This window comes from Phalaenopsis equestris, unplaced genomic scaffold (genome assembly GCF_001263595.1).
Source record: "Phalaenopsis equestris unplaced genomic scaffold, ASM126359v1 Scaffold001082, whole genome shotgun sequence".
In the NCBI taxonomy this organism is placed as follows: domain Eukaryota; kingdom Viridiplantae; phylum Streptophyta; class Magnoliopsida; order Asparagales; family Orchidaceae; genus Phalaenopsis; species Phalaenopsis equestris.
In genome coordinates this window covers 399,048-418,131 of record NW_018165521.1, presented here as the reverse complement: position 1 = coordinate 418,131, position 19,084 = coordinate 399,048, and positions in this window count along the sequence as shown.

The window sequence follows — 19,084 nt, the reverse complement described above, 5'->3', positions numbered from 1 at the left end:
TCGATGGCCCCATCGGCGGCCTTCTAGAATATTTAATTCTGGACTCTTGGGAAAAACTCGCTATCGGCGGCGTCGAGGCCGCCGTCGGCGCCCAAGATCAAATCTTCATATTTTGGTCCTTTTTGCATCCTTTTGCTCCAATGACCATAATTTAACATACTGGCAACAAAACATCAAAAATACCTTTTTTTAAAGTACTATATCATCAAAATCAATGTAAATTAGGTATGAAAATCTCAAAATATTTTCCTTTGGTCAGCAACTTACATCCTATTCCAAAGAAAAGACTAAAGGAATGTCATAATTATGTGTCAGGAAGGTCTTATATCCAATAGTAAGAAAGAGAGTAGATGTTATTTTCCATTTAAGGTCTTATACTACAATTCAAATGTGTCAATTTGTCTGTCTTGGGAAGGAATGCTATGAGACTTATATCCTATCCCAAAAGAAAAAATAATAGGAAAGTCATAACTCCATGTCATGAAGGTCTTACATCCGATAGTAAGAGAGTGAGAGTAGATGCCATGTTCCATTTAAAGAGGTCTTATAATACTACTTAGAGATGTCAGATGTAGGTATGTCTATGAAAGACACATAAAGTTAAATGTATTGATTTAAGGTTTCTACTGGGGATTTGACTTTTATGAGTTGAAATTTTCATTTTGTAGAATTTTTGTTCATTTTGAAATTATGTAGGTGTCCATTTTGGCATTTCTAAAGTTGCACAAGCATTATCAATAGCAAGAGATTTTGTCTTTTACAGTGAAACTAGAGTATTATTTAACCACAAAAGATAACATAAAATGATACATAGGATGTCGGTAGTACACCATATACCATACGTCAAACATCATGCCAAGACTGTCTTCAAAACATGGCACAAGTTTCCAGATTCATCATCTTGTCATATCAATAGTCTTGGATACTACTAGACCATCCATGGATGTCCTACACTCCTAGATACTTTTGAAAATAAATCCCATCAAGTGAACTCAGGTAGGTAGTTTCAAAGGTTATTGTGCTTAGAGTTCTGGCGTGGGTTGATATTCAATAGGACACTTGTCAGGGCACATCCTCCGTAGTGTTTTTGAGATCCATTGTCTTCTCACACTTGGTATGCAGTGCTTAGCTGTGTCAGCTCCATTTCCCTGTAGTACTAACACTAATCCTCGTGGGAGGGAAATCTGATAAGAACTGCAAAATTCTCCTAGGCCCATTATCCGTATTTCTTTTCCGAACATGATGTAACACCTGTTCAATAGTGATATTGTATAAAAAGATCTTTCAAAATCATGACTGTCAATTTGTGGTGGGAAACAATCTCCATCTTCATAGAAATTGATAATGCAACTGTCTGAAATACAACTAGATGGCATTATGTCCCAACCACTAATGCACCTAAAATTTACCTATTTGTTAGAGTACATTTTATGCTCATTTTATGCATGTTTTTTAATGATATTACACCTTAAAATAATTTATTTTGTATATTTTTGTCTTCAGGTACAAGAAATAGATTTTTGGACAAAAGGAAGCAAAAATGGTGCAATTTGGAGTAAGCAAAATGGTGCAATTTGGAGTAAAAATGAGCAAGAAAGAAAATTTTGACCTGACACAATTTGATATATCTTTCTATGCTTAATCTCTTTTACATTTTTCACATGTTAATGAATAAAATTACACTTTAAATAAAGGTTTTATTTATGCTTTTCTGGTAGGTAAATTTGTTAGGAGTGAAACACAACTGAAACGGGGTGAAAAGGAGCTAAAAGGAACAAAATAGTGGAGCTGCTGCAGGGTGGCTCCAGAGGCACCAGAACTGGTACCATATGCACTAGAATCTAGAGAATAGTGACCAAAGGAGACAGAATGGTGCCAAAAACATGAAAATCCAGAGAACCGGTGCCACAAGCTCCAAAAAATAATGTTGGAGGAGCCAACGATGAGTTTTGACATATTTTTAGCAGCTTTTGACTATTTTGAGATGTTCTAGAATGCTCTATGTGAATCAAACGCCCCATTGAGTGGTTCAATGAATCTAGAAACTTGGGAAAGGCGCTTGAATGAAGATATTTGTCTCTTGGAATGAAAATATGTCTCTTTTGGGAAAAAAGGAGGAATTTAGTTTCTCTTTAAAATAGAGGGGCTGCTACTCTCTTGGATGATAGGTAGACGTGTGTATGATGGGAAAGTCAAGAGGAATGCTTAAGGTTCTTAGAGTAGGAGTAAGAATGTAGATTTCTTCCTTTTGTGAAGAAATTAGAAAGGGGATTTTGAGAGAATCTGTAAGGAATTGTACTAGCTTTGCATGAATCAATGAGAGACTTTGTGGGAGAGATTTTCATCTTTCTTTTAAGGGGAAAGAGCTAAGTATTGTATACTTCATTATCTTATGATTTTGTAAACACTTATCTAGTGGATTTGCTTTGATGTAATGAATTTTTTCGTTGTGTTCTCTTCATGCTTTGTGAGTGGTTTTTCTTACTCTTTCTTCTTGTTTGGAAATTATAGCATGAGAAGATTATATCCTTGTTTTCATTTTACTATTCTTTTACAATGAGTAAGATTCATATGAAGGATTTTGGGGGCATGTTAGTATGCAGTTTTAATTATAAATGAGATATTTTTTACTTGAACTTCATTTACGTTGCGATTTAGGCCTGTTGTAATATTAAAATTTGTTGAGAAAAGTAAGGTCTGAAATGGTTATGATTTCTACAATAAAGCAAGAATCACACTCAATGTCAAGGATGACAAAGTAGTTCATGGGGTTTAGTACAAATAAATAGGGAAATATACTTTTTATGGGCGTAGAATTGGAGATTTTAGGGTGACAGACTAGAATCCTCAATTTGTTCCAGTTGCTTGGAAACAAAAGTTAGATTTTTAGCCCTCAGGCAAGGGAGAAGTGGTAGCTCTGGAGTGACAACCAATATCCTCTCAACCTAACCACGGATTTAGGAACCAAACTCTCGATTAGTCAATTTTCATTATGCACTCTGAGAGGGTAAAGAATATGATTGCTCATATTTGGCACATACAATATTTAATGTATCTAATTCCTCTACATTATCCAATTCACTACATAAGAATAGTAGTTTTTAACATCTCAAAACTTTCCAAACCAATTCATCGAAACAAGGTTATCTTTAAAATTAATATTTAATTTTAGGAGTAGTTGTTTGTTGTTTTAAACTTAAGACTAACCTTTAGGAATACTTGTTAGAAAAACCACTTAAATTGACCTTCCAAACCAAGGGCTAATTGTAGTAGACTAGAATTACCGTAAGAGATTTCTTACCTAGCTTCTCTGTGGGATCGATACTGAGGTTTTTAATGAAAGCCCTATATTACTTGAAGAGATACGTGCACTTGAGTAGAACCTCTAGTGTGTGAGCTATTTTATATATTTTATAACATTTTGATATTAAACGCTAAAATATATTAGGTCAAGTTTTTTGTCATATTTTGGACGGGTCAAGCTTTTGGCACTGTTACTGGAGATTTAAATTCATATAATCATGTAGAAAAATAGCACACACCAAGGGCACATCAAGTTTTTGGCGCCGTTGCCGAGGAAGTTTCAGTAAGAACTTTAGGAGAATTTTAGCTAAACTTATAGGACTTAAATTTGAAATATATAGTATTATTAAATAGTGTGTTTATTTATTATGTTATTAATTTAAATAAAATCCAAAATACCAAATTTTTTTTGGATATATGTCTATTAATTAAGTCATTAGATTTCTATGTGTCGTTCAGGTACTGCAAACCTTGCATTTTACAAGTCAGATTTGGAGAGAACTTTAAGGAGGATGATAAATCAGAAAAGACTCCATGAATTTTATGTAGAAGTGACAGATGAAAAATATAAAGAATATTAAGATTTGGATTTTAATGTTAGTAGCTTTGAAAAAGTAAACCCCAAGGGAGTTGCAAATTTTTAAGAAGATATGCTTACTATTTTAATTTTTCAGGTTGCATATATTTAGAGGAAGTTAGATATTTACATAGAAAGTTATCCTCAAGGACCCCTGATCTCGATATTCTTTTATATGTAGATTTAAGAAGTTGACACTACTTGAAGATTTTAATCCCTGGTAATGACATCGAAAACTTGATCCCAAGCAGAGTAAAATTTCAATTATATTTCTATGGATTAAATGCAAGTATACGTATCATTCAAGTATTATAGGGCTTTCTGATTAAGCCCCAAATATCGATCCCATTGAGATATCCCATTGAGATCAACGGAGATTGAGGTTAATCATTGCGGCTTTCAAGAGAAGTTATAGTCTAGAATAACATGCCCTAGCTTGGAAGGTCCATAAAAGTTTGGGTTTGATTATATCCTACAACTATCACTACAATACTACTTCTACTCTTAAACTAAAATACTTAGTGAAAATCACAAAGTGGGGTTTAATATATTAAAGCAATTTTCCTCATGCAATGAAATTAGTGACATGTATAAAAGTAAAGCAAGTCGTGAGAGAGATTATGACAAATAGGAGAAATTATATTCTTTACCCTTAATAGAGATGCTATAAAGAACAATAGTTAATCGAAAGTTTGAATAGTTCTGAAGATGGGCTAGGAAGGGAAGATACTAGCTCTCACTCTAGAGTTCCCTCTTATCCCTCCGCTTGGAGGCTAACATCTCGCATCAACAATAGAAACAATAGACCAAATTAGGGGGCTTTAGCCTATCAATCTAAAGTCCTCTAGTTCTACACCCATTAAAGATTATTTCCTTATTTATTTGCACTCAACCATGTGGACTACAGTCTAATCCATACAATCTCATGTGATTCTACCACAGTTGATTGAGACAACACCATACCGGATCTTACATGTTCTCACAACATATTTTAAAAGCAAGTTGATCACGTTTACATGTAAATGAAGAATAAAGTAAAATCATCACAATATATTCTCACTCTACTCAATTTTATATCCTAAACATGCAAACTAACTCATTACAAGAGGGAAGTCATTACCTCTACTCAATTTTATATCCTAAACATGCAAACTAACTCATTACAAGAGGTACATGTAAAGAAAACCACTCACTACATATGGAGAAACAACAAGAACTTTTCATTGAAAAAGACTTTAAAAACATACAAACAAAGTACTAAATTCAAATCAAAATACAATAAAAATACTTCTATCTAATTGAAATCAAACTCTCCTTGCATAGCAAAAGCAATCTCCTTACAATCCTCTCCAAGAATAAAGTGAAAAGAAAAGAAGAAATCTCTCACTCTCTCTTTCCTTCTCATCTTGCCGCCCCACTTGGGGCTCACACCCAAGCCTTCTTCTTCACCAAATGTTCTTCTCTTCTTCTAATTTATAAAAGAGTCTAAGATATGTTTTAAAATCATTTCCAAGCCATTTTTTATAATTTCTCAAGAGATGTTTAAGTGTCTCTTCAAAACTGTCCAGATTCAATGAATCTTTCAAATTGTGCCTGAAGTGCCTCTTCAAAACTCCATATAACCACCCCAAATTCTTCTAAAAAGTCCATTTTCTTATTTTCATCAAATATTCTAAGAGATTCATGAATCACCACTTCAAAAATTGTCCAAATCCGACGTATATTCAACAAGTTATGTTGAAAGCCATCACCAGCGCCTAAGTGACGATTCTGGGGGCTTAAGCGCCCTCCTCTTTATCTGGTGGCACCTAAGCGCCATTTTGGGCACTTAAGAGCCTAGTACAGGCACTTAAGTGTCCAGTTCAGGTCCCCATGGCTCTGGTGTGCTCTGATTTGACCCGATTTGCAATGGGTTTGCTCCGTTTTGGTCCATTTTTGTTCCTTCTGCTCCACTCACTCCAAATTCTTCAATTTGATGTACCTACAACCAAAAATAGAAAAAGACATACCTTTAAAGTGCAATATAATTATAAAATAAAGCATAAAAAATAGTACATTTTTAGGCATATTAACCCGCAATTATAAAGAAAAATTTATTTAAACAATTAATTAAGCCAAACTATTTTGAAACAAGCCATGAGATATACAATTCTTATTTCAATTATTACAATCCAGGTTGGGAAAATCATTTAAATTTTAACTGTAATAATAATTTTGGAGGAGAAGACAAATTTTAGGAATAAAATCAATTTAATCAAATATGTAAATAAAATAATCATGGCTATTATAAAGATGAACTCTCTTTTCCTCATAATTTTAACTTCAACTCACATAATGAGGAGAAGGAGTCACTATTAGAAGAGAATGTGATTCAATTGGCAAGTCTGTTGGAAAGTCAAAAGAGTGAGTTGGAAAATCAAGAGGTCGTAATAAGGAATATAGTAAACCAACTGGGGCGGATTATTAATGCAATTAACAATTTCCCCCCAGAGATTTTATCTAGTGACCCTGAGATAAACCCTAAGGAGATGAATGATGAGCATTATAAAATTATTGAACTAATTTTTTGAAGACAATTCGAGGATATGTTTCAAAAGAACATTGAGTTGAGAGATGCGCATAAAGAGATTGAAAGACCAATGGAAAAAACTCTTAAGGAATTATAAAAACATATTTCCTCAATTAAAAGAAATATAGAAAGACCATCTCCGCCATTTACTAAGCACCAAAGAGAAGAATTGAAAGACAACCCTGAACAAAAGAGTAACCTAGAAGAATCTGATATAGAATCTAAATTATCTAGAAAGAATCTGATCCAAAATTTCAGAGATTATGAAGTATCATATAAAAATCCATTTCTTATAAATTTCAAGGATTATATTAATATGAGAATTGAGAAAATCACTAGAATAATATTGGATCTAGAAATAAATATGAAGAACAATGATATGAATCAATTTTTAAAAAAAAATTTAAGGACTTTATATGAATTTCTGGATCTAGAAAAGATTGTGTGATTGATCCAGGATTTCTTACATGGAAATTTGATCTAGTTGGAATCATTTGTCGGGATAATGACTTTAAACCAAACACTTTAAGGAAGGCAACGTATAGTTATCAGTGTGGTTTGATTTAGTGTGTTTGAGAGTTATGATTATTAGTGTTGTATTGTGTTTGCTTTATTGTGGATTGATCAGTATGATTGATGATTAGTAGATGTTTAGATTGTTAGTGGTTTGATTTGATCTTTATATGTCACGAGGGTGGTGAATTCTTAGTTTTCTATTATGGTTAAAAATGTATGTTCTCTTGTATCAGTTGGATTAATGAGTCCCTTATGACTCGGGTCTCACTCGGACTTGAGTTTTACAAGAGACATTATGAATTTTAATAGTGATAGTTCCATCTCAATTTTTTACATCCTTTCTTTGACTTTGTTTTCATTTGGTAGGAGTCGCGAACCTACTTGATGAGCAAATTGTGGATGATCTTACACTATCTTTATAATTATTAGAGGTTCTTAATTAAAAAGATATGGTGATGCCTAGGGTTGGTGCTCGAGAGCCAATATAATAAGGATAATCATATCTAAGGGATTAAACTTTATAAAAACATTTTAAAGTACCCAATATATCAGTTTAATGATTCTGTAGAAATTGAAAGTATGTGAATGAGATGCGATGAGTTAAAGGAAGAATTAACCTCATTTAGCCTGTGTGTTGTGTTTGTGTTTTATGATTGTTTTTATGTTACAACTTTATATAGGACTTGAAGAGCATATTTATATTCGTATGCTAATACTTGTTATGCTAGTTAGACTTTTTCAATTTCATTCTGGCATGTTTAGTTTACATTTACTTTCTGCTACACATTTTCTATCTTGATGAATACTTGTAGATGTTTTTGATAAGCATGAGTGGCAGACAGAATTTTTGAACTGTTTTCTTCTTGCTTATATTTTTTGTACTAAATTCTATACATGTTAAAAATCACGTTTGGGGGTAGGAAGAAAAACAAAATTTTAAAGTTAGTGTACTTTCTTTTAGTGAAAGCTTGTCTTTAGCTAGATTTAATTTTTTTAGCAGTCATTCTATCCTGATTATACATTTATATGAAATTGATAGGATATTATTATAGTTGGTAGATTTAGCATTTAATTTTTCTTCCTGCTACATTTTATACAATCGATTGCAAAATATTTAAAAACTTAAGTTGGGGGGAGGAAAAAAAAATAAATTTCAAAGTTAAACTTTATTTATCCTCATAGAAACTACAAATTAATTTTATTTTGTTTTTGTTATGTGGAGTTATTTTAAGATTATTAAAATTTTAAGTATAGAACTGAAATAGGAAAACTTAGTAAGACTTTAGTAAAAAGGGTGAAACTATAGTTAAGATGTTTAATAGAGAATAGTAGGAAAATGATTTTACTATTTATAGTAGGAAAAATTAAATTTTAAAAAAAATTAAATTTTTAAAAAATTAAAGATTTTTATAATAATCCTTTTTAAAGAATTTAGACTCCATTAAAAATTCTTTTTATAATAGTACATTTTAAGTTAAAGAAAGAAAATAAGTTTTTAACTTTAGAAAAGAGATAGTGAAGTTCAAAATCATTAAAAGCTTATCCATATATAGTAATCCTCATCTAGAAAAAGAAAAAGAAAAGAAAAAGAAAAAGAAAAAGAAAAGGGAAAAGAAAAAAAAAGAAAAAGAATAAAAAAACAAAGAAAGAAAAAGAAAGGTATGTAAAATGGGAGGAGAAGCTTGAGGATTATGACTTAATTAAAAATTGATTTCACTTGAATGTTTCTGAGGAAGAAAACTTTGGATCAATCCTAGGCTTACTTTCAGAAAGTATTATAAAAATTACTTTTTCTACATGTGATAAATTTTGAAATTAATATTTTTCTAAGAATCCAAAGTTTGGAAAAATTTCTATTATTTCTGAATTAAATAGAAAATTATGATTCCAATAGTTTAATACTAAATATTTTTGATACCTTAGATTTCATCTAAATTACTGTAATTTCTTCTAAGTTGGACTATAAAATTTCTAGAACATAATTTTAGTACATCTTAAAGAAACTCGAAAAGATAAAGTAAAATATTTTTCAAGTTGTAGTGTTACTTGAGGACAAGTAACATTTAAGTTTGGGAAAATTGATGCACCTAAAAATTACCTATTTTTAGAGTACATTTCATAATCATTTTATGCACATTTTTAATTATATTAAGCTTTAATGGAAGGTAATTTGTATATTTTTCTCTTCAGGTACAAATAGACTTTTGGAGAAAAGGAATAACAAATGGTGCAATTTGGAGTAAAAACGAGCAAGAAAGAAAATTCTGACCTGGCACATTTCGATATGTATTCCTAAGATTAATCTCCTTTACATTTCTCAAATATTTTTAAATAAAATTAATATTTAAATAAAGGTTATTTTCATGCTTATCTTGTAGGTATATCTGTTAGGAGTGAAACAAAACTGAAACGAGGTGAAACGACGCTGAAATGGAGCCAAACAGAGCGACATGGTGGAGTCACTGCACGGTGGCACCAGAGGTGCTAGAATCTAGAGAACAGATGCCAGAGGTGCCAAAATGACACCAAAAGAGCAAAATTCCAGAGAACTGGCGCCAGAGGGACTAAAAAACTGAGTCAGAGGCAGCATCGACTGGTTTTGAGGAACTTTTGGTGGTTATTGACTATTTTGAGATGCTAAAAGGATCTAAGTGAATTCAATGCCACATAGAGTGGCTTAGTGAATCTAGAAACTTGCAAAAGGCTCTTGAATGAAGAGATCTATCTCTTGGAATGAAAAAATGTCTCTTTCGGTAAAAAGGAGGAATTTTGTGTCTCAAAAAAATAGAGGGGCTGACGCCTCTCATGGATGATAGATAGGCGTGTGTATGAGGGAAAAATTTAGAGGAATGCTTAGGGATCTTAGAGTAGGAGTAAAAATGTAGATTTTTTCTTTTTCTTGAGAGATTAGAGAGGAGATTTTGAGAAAATCTATAAGGAATTGTATTAGCATTGCATGGATCGGCGGGAGACTTTATAGGAGAGATTTTCATCTTTCTATCAAGGGTAAAAGCCAAGTATTGTGTACGTCATTATCTTATGATTTTGTAAATACTTATATAGTGGATTTTATTTGATGTAATGAAGTTTTTTGTTATGTTTTCTTCGAGCTTTGTGAGTAGTTTTTCTCACTCTTTCTTCTTGTTTGAAAAAAGTGGCATGAGAAGATTTTGCCATTGTTTTCATTTTACTTTTCTTTTGCAATGAGTAGGATTCATGTGAAGGATTTTGGGATTCATGCTAGTATGTGATTTTAATTATAAATGTGATTTTTTTTACCAGAAATTCATTTACATTGCAATTTAGTCCTGTTGTAATGCTAAAATTTATTGAGAAACATAAGATGGAAAAGTGCTATGATTTCCACAATAAAGTAAGAATCACATTCATTGTCATGGATGAGAGTGTATTTCATAGGGTTGAGTGTAAATAAATAGAAAAATATACTTTGATGGGCGTAAAATTAGAGATTTTTGGGTGACAGACTAAATTCCCCAATTTGGTCCAGTTGCTTGGAAACATAAGCGAGCTGGTTAGCCTCAGGTGAGGGAGAAGTGGGAGCTCTAGAGTGGCAGCCACTATCCTTTCAACCTAATCACGAATTTAGGGACGAAAATCTGGAAGAATCAATTCTCTTTATGCACTGTCAAAGGGTAAAGAATATGATTGCTCTTATTTAACACATACAATATTTAATCTATCTCATTCCTATAAATTAACTAATTCACTACATAAAAATAGTAGTTTTTAACATCTCAAAATTCTCCAAACCAATTCATCCAGAAAGGGTTATCTTTAAAATTAATATTGTCTATTAGGAGTAGTTATTTGTTGTTATAAACTTAAGACTTACCTTTACGAGTACTTGTTAGAAAAACCACTTAAATAGACCTTCCAAACAAAGGAATGATAGTAGTAAACTAAAGTTAGCCTAAGGGATTTCTTACCTTGCTTCTCTATGGGATCGATACTGGGGTTTTAAAAGAAAGCCCTATTTTACTTAAAACGATACGTGCACTTGTGTAGAACCTATAATGTGTGAACTACTTTATATATTTTAAAACATTTTGAATTTAATCCCTAAATATAAATTGGGTCAAGTTCTTGGCCATACTTTTGAAAGCGATATTACAGCGTAATTTTGAGACAGGCCAATTTTTTTAGCACTGTTACTAGGGATTTAAATTGACATAAACACATAGAAAAATAACACACACCAAGGGCACATCAACCACCAATCACTTGATGATCTGGATAATCATTTTAGGCATCAGATCTACTTGTTCATGTTGTAAGATTCCTGAAGTGTTTCTATGTCCTTAGCATAATTATAACAACATCCATATTGGATAGTTATTCATCCTTTGCCATGTATCCATTTATTTGGCTCAGGGTATGTTCCCCTTTTCAAATGTCCTGTTCATCCACGATCATGATGTTCGATGATAGTTGCTTGTTCATCTTCAACCAAGACTTTTGTGACCAACTATATACAATCAAGTATGTTGATCGTACAACCATAAACATGCTTAAATTTTTCAAAATAATGTCGTTTGACAGTCTGAGTGTGCCTCAGCTCTTTTTCAAAAATGATTTGTTTATCAGTTGGTTAATCTAATCTTTTGAGGTCGAGAATCGATACATACAGACTTGGAGTAAGGCAATCCTTTCTAGTGTACACTCAGGAATTGGAAATTGAAATTATTCATCATCTTTGTCCATGGGTTCTATGTCTAGTCATTCTTTCTCTCCAAATCTTTTAAGCCATTTGTTATGATTTCTTCTTTGAGTCTGAGTCAATCTTGATGTTATCTTATTAATTCCAATAATAGATGCCTCCATAAGACCTTGCACTACAACAACTATGTTTAAAGTTTTTGGAGATATCTTGTTGTCCTATTCTAAATTCTAGCACATGTGACATCTCCTCTACTTATTATTTATTGACGTTGGATAACATCAGTCCATTATACAAAAAATCAACTTGTGTAAGATCAAAATCTAAATGAATTCTTGATCCTTTATCGATCGACGAACTAGTGCCAAACATACACCACTTTGGAAAATGAATAAAAGTCTATTGTTCAACATTTTTCCTGCAAGTGACAGGTTAATGTAAACATGTCAGATCTGGTTTTAGGTCAATTAATGTGAATGTCAAGAAATTTTGTTTGAAGATTCATTCAATTTGTTTTAAGAGGTTGTGCTCACAAACACATGTTTGATAAGCAAGAAGGAAATCTCAAAATGACAACATTGAAAGAGGCTCAAATTCATATTATTATTAATTTCCAATTTGTAAATGAGTCATTACTTTTATGTCGTGTAATATTTTTTAAAGTATTGCCCGTTGATTGGGAATAAAACTCTTTCACCTTGACTATTGACCAACTGATAGGATCCTTCAGAATTTGTCTTTTCGATTACAAATAGGCCCTCCCTCATTGGTTCAAATTTTCCACTTAGTTTTTTGTGAGCAAGGATAGGTCTTCGGAGTACTAAAACTAAATCCACGATTTGAAATGTCAAATAGTGAACCAACGCCCGTATCATTTTTTCTTGATATAATTCAAAATTTTGTTGATCTTGTAAAAGCTTGCCTTCTAAATTTTCAAGTTCTTCAAGTTGTAATTTTGCATATTCTTGTTCAGTTATCTTGTTTGCAACTGCAATCTTAGAAGAAGGGATTTGCATTTCCAGTGGAAGAACGGTCTCAAAACCATATACCAACGTAAACAGTGTTGACCGTGTCGATGTTCGGTAAGTAGTACGATAGGCCCAGAGAGCTTTTATCAATCGTTCATGCCATTGTTTCAGAGTGTTAGACAATGTATGATAAGTAGTGTAAGACATTTTTAATGATTTATGTGAATTATCGGATCTCGAGGCACAACTTGGTGGGCCCCTAAGAGTTTTAAAGATGAATTTCTTGAACAAAGCATATTAAGTTCAGTTGTCCTTCAAAATATCCAAAGATTATAAAAGTGTTTGGGGCTTGACCCTAAACAACTATTAAACCCTTTGAACCATTTCAAATTCATTTGAACTTATTATGTTGTTCAATTAATCATTCGAAGCTAAATTTAGATTCAGTGGTAATTAATTTTTCCTTTTTTCAATAAACCATGATGTTCTAATTATCCCATGAGCGAGGTACATAGAAATTCACTAGATGTTTTATTTAAGAGATATGTAAGAGGATGCCCTTAAAGGCAAGCTGAATTATTATGGATCTTGGACTCATGATTAAAGTTGTGCTTTTAGTGCTTTTAAGGTATTCATAATTGATTAAGTTTCCTTTTATAAAACTCATTAAGAAAAGTCAAATTAGGCCTAGCTCACTACTAAGCCCTTATGTTAAGTTTTATGGGTAAATTTACAATAATCAAAATGTCAGTTTAGACGGGTGATCTGACCCGCAGTTACATAATTATTTAATTTCAGAGTTATGACCAGAAGCTTGACCCAATTTATATTTAGCAGCTAGTGTGTAAAATTAAATATTACATAAAGATAATAAAAATGATTTACAAACTAGGGGTACTATGCGAGTATAGATATTATTTAAAGTAATATAGGACTTTCTTTAAAAACCCCAGTATCAATCCGACTGGAAAATGCCAAAAATCTTATAAAATTGACTTTAATAAAACCTATTATTAATTGTAGAAAAAATTATATAGGAAATGACCGCAAGTTTATGAGAAATATTTAATCCTATAGAAATAAAGGAATGTTAGTGTGGGTTGCCAAGTTGGAAGTTGTCAATTGCCGGAATGGATATCTCGACGCCCAGTTTAATTTAATTTATACATATAATTTGGGAAAAACTAATATTTAAAATTTTGAAAATATAAGACAGGACCGATCTCATATTCTCAGTAGTTTAAATAAACGAGCCTAATACCATAAGTAATGCATCCATCACAAGGAATAAATACACTACTTACTGGTGAGAGCTCGATTAAATAAACTAAAGATTTTATAACATACGTTTAGGTTTGCGAAAAATCATTTTCTATGTTGACCGAGAAGCTCCCCTATTTAATACAAAAAATTAAATAGGTTTTATACTAAGCTGGGTTCTTAAAAGTTTCCTATAAGGGCAAGCTACTATAGATAATTACTTCTTAGATAACTGAAGTCATCTAAAAAAAACTTTCAATAAAAATCAGAGGATGTTGTCTTCAAGAATTCAAAAGAATAGGACTTTTTGAAATATCAGACAAAGAGTTGTGAAAAGAGAATGTCTCAAATTTTGAACATTTTTTTTGGAATCCAAAGGAAGAAGAACTACGGGATATCATGGATCCTGAGGAGAACCTCGATGACTTCCCATGCTATCCTACCGTTTGACTTCAGTTTTGGAGAGTAAAATTATTGAATGTTTCATTTTGCCAATTTTATTAATTAGGGCTTACATTTATGCGAGACAGTCACACAAATAGCTTGGAAGATGTGAAGATTTAGGTCGTGACGAACGACAACCTCAAAATTCTAAAACAAGTTAAGGCTTAAATTGTATAGCATAACCATACAAAGGCCTAAAGAAAAAGTTGAGGATTTATGTTGCACCAGGCAGACAACCTCAAAATTCTATGACTTGTTTAATTCTAAGGTAAGATATGTTGTTATAGATCCTCGTGTTATTACAGATTGCTGTTGTAGAAAGCTACCCACAAATTTAGTTCCAATCTCCTCGGCGAAGTGGCAGTCCTAAAGTCTAAGGTTTAAGGGTTTAAATGACATATTTAAAGTTCAATCAAGGGGGATTAAAGTTGATTAGAGCAACACTGGTTAGGACCCACAGTTTCCTTATTCCGGTTTCACTTATTTCTTTTGAATTTACTTAGCTTAAACAAGTTGTGAAATCTATTTTAACTAGGAAGATCTCATTAGCAACCATGGGTTTCCTCCTCTAAGGCACTCCCATAAATTCAAAAGGATGTTTTAAGCTTAGTGAAATTTCAAAGGATTTATGATTACCTTTAAAACAATTATTTTAGATTTTTAAAAATTTTGATTAATTTTCTGAAAATGGTTTTGGTTTTGCAAGTAAAGTAATGTGCACAATGATACACAAAAAAATATATGCATTTTTAGACCCATATTTTATACTCATTTTTGGTGATATTGCACTTTAAAGGAAGATATTTTTCATGTTTTGTTGCAGGTTGTTGATTTTTAGGATTTAGAAAAAAAGGAAGCAAAAAGGATGAAATTTGGAGTCAAAATGGAGTTTTTGAAAAATTGTTCAGCACTGATGGCGCCAGAATGGGAGCCAACAACGTCGTTTGATAGAGAACACTAATTTAATTAAATGGCCACTGGCGCCAGACTAAGTGCCAGTGTCGGTGCAGACCCTGTTTCTAAAAGATTTAATGAATTTGGATGCTTTTTGAAGAGTTTTTGGATGCACCTGTTGGAAAACTAACCTTAGGCTCTATTTAGAGCCAAAATTGATCAGAAAAGACTCTATTCACACTCTTCCGCTCACTCTTGGTTTTTCTTCGTCCCCTTTCGTGCCACTTTACTTCCTTCCACGCCATTCCACACAATTATCATATATTTTCCTTATATTTTTGAGTTTTTCTGGTGAGTTTAAGTGTGAATTCTTCTCTAAGAGTATTGGAGAGGGAGAGAAGTGAGCAATTTCTTTTTAATTTCTTCTTCCTACATTTCTTAAGAGACGCTACAAAGGATTTGCTTTGAGAAAGAGTTTCAGAAAAGTGTTGTTTGTTTATTATTATTGTATGAACTTTATTTTGTATATGAAATTTATCTTTTTTTGTATATTTCTCATGAAGTCTGAGTAGTTTCCTTTTTCTTTCTCTCTACTATAAGATATGGTACAATGAAGAGATAATTTGGATGTGCAAATGTTAAACTATAAAATAAATTGTGAAGGTTTTCAACTCCGCTCTTAATTTACTTTTCAATCAGGCCAATTGAATTGTTTAAATATGTTGTGAAATATATGATCTGAGAAATGAAGTATGAGTTCTACAACAGAGTGAGAATCACATTTAAGTCCATGAAGGAGTATTTTGTTTATAGAATTAAGTGCAAATAAATAGGGAAATATACATTGTTGCGTGTGGAATTGGAGATTTTTTCTTAGTGTTTAAGAACTAAAGCGAGAGTTAGCCTTCAGGGGCAGGGAAGTGGGAGCTTTGGAGTGGGATCCAGTATCCTCCTAGCCTAGCCATGAATTTAGGGACTAAACTTGAGATTAGCCAATGATTTTCTATAACACTGAATCAGGGTGAAAAATTAAAATTGCTTCTATTTGGCAGAATATTACTTAAACCAACTATTTCATCTCATTTCACCAAAAACTAATTGTAGTGGGAAATATGCTTCTCATATTAGAAAACTTCATGAAGAAAACATAGTTTAGTAGTTACTTTTTCATAGTTTAGTAGTTACTTTACTTTTTTAAACTTTGTATTAAAATTTTGCTAGTAGTTAATAATTTAGTTTTGATAGTATCTCAAACATTCAAAATTAGTGACAGTAATTTCATTTTATTTCTTTGAATTTCCCAGTTAATTTATCATTTCAAATTTAAACCTTCCTCGTGGGATCAATATTTGGGACTTAAATAGAAAGTCTTATATTACTTGATAAAGATATGTATACTTATGTAGAATCCCAACATTAAGTGCTTAACGTTATTGTTCATAAAATACAACATCAAGTTTTTGTCACCGTTGTAAAGCGGTGTCAACTTTATAAATTTTATACAACTATATATTCTTGTGATCAAGTTTTTGTCGCCATTGCCGGGGAAGTTAACAGTAAATTAAATAGATTTGGTAAATTAGGAAATTTAGAGACAAAATACAAAATATCAAAAAATAATATATAAAATCAAAAATAAAAAAAAATATATATAACTATATATTTAAGAGTATTTTTAAAAAAAAATTTTTTGCATACTATATTTATTTATGTGAAATATTAGATCTAAAGGTTTAGTACCTTACGATTCGGAATTGGATTGTACTATTAGAAAAATTCAAAAACAACAAAAAGAAATTAAAAATTTGAACAAAATGACGAATAAATTTGATTAGCAAATAAATGAAAATCAACAAAGACTTTTAAAAGATTATGCTAATCCGATAGCATATGAACTTCACTTAACTATTCAAAATCCTGATGTTGCTGCTAATTTATTTGAGCTTAAACCTGCTATTATCCAAATGGTACAAAATAATAAGTTTGGAGGAACACCTACTAAATATCCTAACTTACATCTTGCTAGTTTTCTCAAAATTTGTGCTACTTTTAATTATGATGGAGTGTCTAATGATGTTGTTAGGCTTAGGCTTTTTTCTTTTTCATTAAGGGAAAAAGCTAAAGCTTGGTTAAATTCATTAGAACCTGATTCTATTAGAACTTGGGGAGCCGTCGAAAACCGTTAAGCTTATAAACAATATTACATATTTTTGTCAGTTTGAAGGGGAATCGATATACGAAGCCCGGGAAAGATTTAAGGATCTCCTTATCTCGGATCTCCTTAGAAAATGTCCACACCATGCTTTACCAAATTGGTTAATAATTCAAACTTTTTACAATGGATTAGTAGGATCATATAGATCTATTATAGTTGCTGTTGCAGGTGGATCACTAATGTCAAAACCTTTTGATGAAGCATACTCTTTAATAGAAGAAATGACTACTAACAATTTGCAATGGCCCTCTAAATGGGTAAATCTTAACAGAGTAGCTAGTATTCATGACTCTGATGCAATGTCTATTTTAGCATCTCAAATTGCTATTATATCAAAGAAGATTGATCAAATTGGAGCGAACTATTCTCAAATGCCACCAGTATTATAGGAAAATTTACTAGGGCAGATAATTGATACTTAATCATCTTATGAAACTTTGAATGATATAAATAATCAAAATAACAATCCTTATTCTAACTATTACAACCCTGGATGGAAAAATTACCATAATTTTTGTTGGAATAATAATAACAATTCAATGAACCACTCAAAAAATTTAGATAATCAAGGAAATCCTAATTACAAGGAAATCCTAATTAAAGGAAATCCTAATTACCAACCTTATTATCCTCCTGGATTTAACTCTAACCCTAACCCACAAGTTAAGGAAAAGAAGTTTATAATGAAAGAAGTAATGTTGAATATGGGAATTCAAACACAAAATCAAGAGGCTGCTATTAGAATTATTGAAAATCAATTAGAACATAATGCAACTGCACTTAGTAACAGACCTTCAGGAAATCTTTCGAGTGCTGTGGAAGTTAATCCAAAAGATCAAAATATAATCCAAAAGATCAAAATAATAAAGATCAAAATAATGAGAAAATTAAAGTTATTCAATTACAAAGTAGAAAAAAAGTTGAAATAACAAATCAAAGAGAAACTGAAGTTGATGAGGAGAAGGAAGAGATTGAAAGTGACCATAATGAAAATGAACAAATAAAAGTTCCTTTAGAAAAATCATCACCTCCATTTCCTCAAAGATTAAAGTAGAAGAATAAAGACAAAAAATTTACAAATTTTTTTTTGAAATCCTTAAAAAGTTAACGATAAACATTCCTTTCATTGAGGCTTTGGAACAAATGCCAAGTTATGTGAAATTTATGAAAGATATACTAAACAAGAAAAGGAAGTTTGCAGATCATGAGACACGCAGTGAAGAGTGTAGAGCTATTATTCAGAAAAAGCTTCCTGAAAAGTTAAAAGATCTTGGTAGTTTTGTGTTTAACTACATAAACTTGCATGTTAATCGTAACCCAAAACAAAAATTAAAAATCAGCCAAGATAAAATTCACCGCCACAACATGCAAAATATAAAACAACTCAAAATTTAATCACAAACATCACATAAAACTACAACTTCAACTAAATTAAGACGTCTCTATCGGACGATCGAGAATTCCACGGAGGAGGTAACCTACGTTTGCTAACGAGGCTTCCCATGGTTTAAATGAAATTATGAAACTCATTAAGTTGGGTTTAGTAAGTTTATTTCGACTAAGTGAATCGAATAGAAAATAGTGATACAAGAACGAGGGAACCGTAGGATCCTAACCGGTGTCGCTCTAATCAACCTTAATATGCCCTCATAAAATTTAA